Below are 6140 nucleotides of genomic sequence, written 5' to 3' on the forward strand. Positions count from 1 at the left end.
CATAGGTTTCAGACTTTGGTAAAAATCCCAAATACATGGTCGCTCATTATGATGTTCATAAGCTCTTTAACAAAGCAGGCCTGAAGATGACTGGCCTGTTGCAAAGTTGAGAGGCACTGAGAAGTTTCAGAATGGGAATGATGGAGGATCTGTAAGGTGAATATGGTTTGTTTTATTATTTGACACCATGTGGAGCTTTTTTGTTTCAATTTAAAAGGTTGGACAACCCCTTTAGGCTACAGGTTTGGTTTCTACCAAATACTAATGGTACTAAATGAGTGCTAAAATCTCACTATAAACCAGCAGGTTTGAGGATGACTGGCCTGTTGCAAAGTTGAGAGGCACTGTGAAGTGTCGGAATGGGAATGATGGAGGATCTGTAAGGTGAATATGGCTTGTTTTATTATTTTACACCACCTTTTTAGGTTCAATTTAAAAGGCAGGACAACCCCCGTAGGATAAAAGTTATGTTTCTACAGATCAAATACTAATGGTACTAAATGAGTGCTAAAATCTCACTATAAACAAGTATACATTCCAAAATGTAAAAGTTCCATTTTACTATACTAAAAATAAATACATTGTAATGTGTGATGTAAAGCAACAGGCAGCTCAGAAGGCATGCAATTCCAATGATCCCTGGCTCTAAGACAGACCTCGGGCTATGTACTATCTTTAAATTTATTGCATAATGTCATAAGCAATATTTTACATTCTTGTTTTTGGAGAGAATTTAAGAGGCACATAAGGTCAGGACAAGGAAATAAAGAGGACTGAAATCTCGTGAAGCTAGGACATTTGCAGCAGAACAGACGACCTCTTTGTCTCATCTTTGCCACAATGCGCACAAAATGCTCATTCACCATTTGTTACAATCTGTTATTTACAGCATATACATTTTCCAGTATGTTAAAAGCTATTTTGCCAGCCCCAGTCTGTGAGTGTGAGTCTGTGTGGGGGAAAGGGGGGTTTCTGCTTTAAGCACTCCATATGCTGGACACATTTATCAAGATATGGTATCACAGCATACCCGTCACTTCCTATGTTTTATTTTTCCATGATAAGGTATGATAACCTCATGACACCATTTTACAGTTTATATATAAATGCACCTTGCACCTATCCTGAGTTACATTCTATGTTATAGTTTGGCGCTACAAACACAGTTCTGCTGGTTGTCACTGGAATTCCACCAGCTTGTTGTCAGACACAGCTGCGCTCCTAAGACACTGGCTGTACCTCAAGATCAGCAGAAGATGAATACAGCAATGCAAGTTTCTGAATTTTTCTTAAGTCCAAATGTTTTCTTTAAAGAAAATACCATTTCCATCACTGTCTCTACAGTTGTATTAGTAGCAATTTGATATTGATATATTTCACCAGTTAATGTCAGTCACCAGACACTTCAGATAAGACCCTGTCAACTCCATACACAGTTTTACAATACTTTTTGGCAGAATTGCCTTTATTATGTCTCCTCTTTACCGGAAACCATTGTCCATGTTGCTTTGGCCACAATGTAAGGACATAAAAATGACTATAAGAAGCTATCTTATTTGCAATAATCCCTTTATAAATAAGGTACAGTGTCACTGGCGATAGCTCCCTGACGATTATTTGTACAGTGTTTCCGTTTCACAGCAAAATTGTCATGAGATCCGATCTGCAGACTAATGGCACATTTATGAGCAGGCAATGATCAGGAAGGAACCGTTTCTCCCCGATAACCGCCTGCTTGTCAGAGGAGGTGAGAGCTTCATTTAGATGCAGCAATCCCCTCTACTGCATGGGGACAAGTGAGGGCTACGGCAATCGCTCATCCTCATAAAGATTTTTGGTTTCTGGGCAGCAGATCGCTTTATACACAGCACGATCTGCTTCCCAGAAATGATGAATTTGGTGTCTGCACAATGAATCATTTCACCCCATGAAGGAGCAGTTGCTTGTTCATTGGGGGAATTATCGGGAACAAGTGTTTGTTGAAGTGTTTGTAGTGCTCTATGGTTTACCAGTCTTTCATATCAAACCAATTCCAGATAACTATATTTTATATAACCGGCAAGAATGGCCTTCAAGAAAAAAATTCTGTTAAAGCCAAAAATTCTGATTTATGATCCATGTAAAGGTCAACATTCATAGCATGGAATTATGGCTGGTATCCTAAAGATACCCCAACATTCCAGATAGTATTGTTGACTTTTTTTATTTTTATTCTGTGGTTAATCTTATAAAAATTGGACAAAGTTACCAGATTATAATACATTTGTCACTTTCCACTGAATATAACTTATTCTAAGGACAGCAATGCAATGTTAAACAGGAAAAGTTTTAAAGAAGGTTATCTCAGGACAGACGTTGATGCCATATACCTAAGTTTTGCCTAATTCAGGGGGTCGACCATTATGAGCCAATTGCTGGTAAGAAGTGGAAGTGCTGCTAGGAAGGCACTGCGCCACTTTGCCACATCTTTATTTGGATGTCACTTGGCTGGCCCTTTATAATCAATGGCATCATAGACAACAATATCTATAAGTATTTTTTATTGTTCCACTGTTTTAAATTTTTATGTTAGGAAATTAATGTTAGCAGTAATTAATATGCACATTCAACGCAAAACACTGCTTCCAAGTTCATTTCTATATATTCAGAACTTCCCACAGACACAAAATACCTACACGTATCTTCATTCTTTCTACTTGGCAAGTAAATATGCCATGTAGTGTAATCCATTCACAAATAAATGAGGGAGGATTACACTAATGTAACCACTACTGATTTAGAAAGTTTACTGTCAAGGCTGGCACCATAAGGATAAGGACCTTCTCATTGTATGCCTGGCATTTAACAAGAGCTTTGGGGAGTGACCGGTACTTTATGTGCTGTCCGTAAACCAGAATTCCTGCATAGCATTATACCGTCTTAATGATATAGTCTTGTCTAAGGCATACAGCTTTATACCGGCTACAATTCTAATGTATGCCAAAACATAGCAGATCCAGCGCTCACATCTAGCAGAACACTTAGGCTGGAGGGATAAGGGGAATAATCTGCACCCCCTCCTGCCCACACAGATTGAGTAACTCATGTTCTCTTCCACAAGTTATACTATATACAAGCCGTCATTCTTAACTCATTCAGTGCTTTGTAGATTTTAACTACTCTCAACTGTGCTTCAGCCAACATATCATTAACAAATATGAAAACAAAAGTAACAACCTTGACAGACAACATCATTAGAGGGGATGTTCAGTAGAAAAAATACCTTCGCATTATGTCTATAAATAAGAAAGGCATACTGATCTCACAGATCCTCCGGCACCATTCCTGTTCCAATGCTCTCCAGTCCTCCAGAATTGCAGCAGACAACCAGTGATTGGCTGCAACAGTCACAGGTCCCTTTGTTGGGACTTTATCACTGCAGTAGGAAGTAGAGAACGACGAGGAACCCGGTATGGCCAGAATGGGAGCAGAGGGAGATCAGTAAGCTGTGTATGCCTTTTTTTAAAAATTTATATACACAATGCTGAGCCATTTGAAATATATTTTTTTCACTGGACAACCCCTTTAAGGGTCAAGGGTCTTTTAGCCCTGTTTCTGAGCCACATGTTCTTGAACCCCATAAATATTTCTTTCCAGCTGTTGGAAGCCTTACATACTACTATGCACTATTGCAGTAATGGCTGACCTCCAGCACTCCAGCTGTGGTGAAACTACGACTCCCAGCATGCTCCATTCCTTTCTGTGGAGTTCTGAGAACAACCAAGCAAGCGTGCATCTTGGGAGTCGTAGTTTTACCACAGCTGGAGTGCCGGAGGTTAGCCATCACAGCACTAATGGCACCAGGGATGTTACATTTTAACGGGAAAACTATATCAGTAGCTAATAAATAGTCATGACATTTCTTTTTTTTCCAGAAGCCACACTTGTACAGTAGGCTATGTCTGGTATTGCAGTTCAGGCCCATTCACTTGACACAGTGCTACTTGTAGAAGAAAAAAGCTGATCTTTTTTCTAATCTTACACAACTCCTTTAAGATAACTGTCCCAATGCTGTCATCTGTAAGGCTAGGGCTACACGACGACATATGTCGCGCGACACATAGAGCACAACTACACTGCAACATGTGTCGCGCGACATTTTAATTTAATATTCTATGTTGATCCTTTTTTTTTTTATATATATATATATAAAATGTGAAGTATGTAGAAAAGGGTAAAATCCAGGACTACAACCAGATGGGTGATTTGTTTCAGGAGAACTATTAATCTCTGTGTCCTTAAAGTCAAGTTTACCCAGGGTTACAATGTGTTTCATAACTCAGGTGAAGGTATCAGTTTACTAATCCTGTTTAGTCAAGCAGCTACATAAAGGTTAGGAAAGTGAACGGCCATTACTCAGGGCTCCAGACACATTCCATTTCCTATCTGTAGAAGTAGTCGTCATTAATCTCGGCTGAACAGCAATTATATTATATATATATATATCTGTTAATTGAATAACTCTTCACCAGATTCTTGTCTTCTGCATATCCTAATATTTTTCATTGGCGCAAAGTGAAAGCTAATATTTATCGCATCACTTCAGTCACTGGAGATATTCAAGCTCCTATGTAAGGTGAGTTTATATTTAGTTTGTTATGGCATTTTCTTTAGCTTTTTCTGCTCTTTTAGTTTTTTAATTGATTTACTTGTTCCATGGAGTTTTCCAGGTTGGATAACCATTATCTGTATGCTGTAATATCGGCGTCTATGTGTGTGTGTGGGTATATGTGGCTGCTCTGATGGATCTGGTGCATGGATCTATTATTATCAATGACTCTAGTTCAGCTGCCTTGACTGAAGGAAGACTACAGTAATCTGAAACGTACTCCCTATATCTTATCAGTGGCTCAGGTTGCCTCTTTATTTCTCCATTTGGCTTTGCAATCACAGTTCTGCTTGCTCAGATTGGCTATGATACGCATAAGCCCAACGAAAGTCAATGTATGGAGCGCTGATATCTATTTCAGTAAGGAGAGAAGGATTATAAAGTTCGGGTTTGGGTTGTGGTATAATCTGAATTGCGTTATGGATTCCGTTACCACGGACCATAACGCAATTCCATGAGGGAATGCATAACGGAATGCCTTTAGAGGCATTACGTTATTCATTCCGTCATAATAGAAGTCTATGGCCCGTATAAATGACCAAATGCAGTTAATAATTAGAAGATGATTATCTAATTAGCATACTCATACTAAGCCAAAGGAGCGTCAATACATTTTGGGCCCTTAGGGGACGCACATGTTTAATGCCTGGTCTGACATTGTGTAGATAGACTATTCCACCAGTCACTGGTCTATACTGTGATCACCAAAGCAGAATAAGGCTCTGTTCACATCTGCATTGTAGATAGGAGAATAAGGCTCTGTTCACATCTGCATTGTAACTTTCATTATAAATGGAAACTACAGAGCTTAGATGGCTTCATTGCTCGACAAGCAGCACCGTTGCCTGATCACATTGATTTAAAAAGGGGTCCATCAGGTCCCGCTGAGATGTCTGCAGGTTTTATGGTTAAATAGGACCGTTTACAGTGCCCTTTTCCCAATAAATTTGACAGAATCTGCACCAGAGGATCCAACCCCCTGATGGAGACGTGATCATAGCCTAAACCAATGAGACCAATGTCAATCTGAACATATGGTAAAACAAAACTACACAGAAAATGTAAAGAAAGACCTGTTCCTAGGTCATTTCAGGTCTGATGGGCAATGGCAGATCCCAGGATCCCAGACTAGTCCAGCATGAACTTCACATAATATATCATTAGAAACTGAATTTGGAGACATGAAGTACAGTTCATTTCCATTTTGGTCACCTCCGTGATTTACCCTATAAATTGGTGGGGGGAGGGGTTATACATTTCCATATCATTTCCCTTGTTACAGCCAAGCAAGACGAAGGACGATGTTGAAAATCATTCAGACGTGAAACAATCACTCCAGTTCCTTACACGCCGCATAAGACAAAACACCCATTTATTTTGTTTCTTTGGTTAATAAAAGATATTTTCATCACAGTAAAATCCATAAACATATTTTTATTTGTTACAGATGCAAAAATGTATGTATCTTTGTCACCATGAGACCTACAACACT

The sequence above is a fragment of the Bufo bufo genome, chromosome 5 (genome assembly GCF_905171765.1).
Source record: "Bufo bufo chromosome 5, aBufBuf1.1, whole genome shotgun sequence".
Taxonomy (NCBI): Eukaryota; Metazoa; Chordata; class Amphibia; order Anura; family Bufonidae; genus Bufo; species Bufo bufo.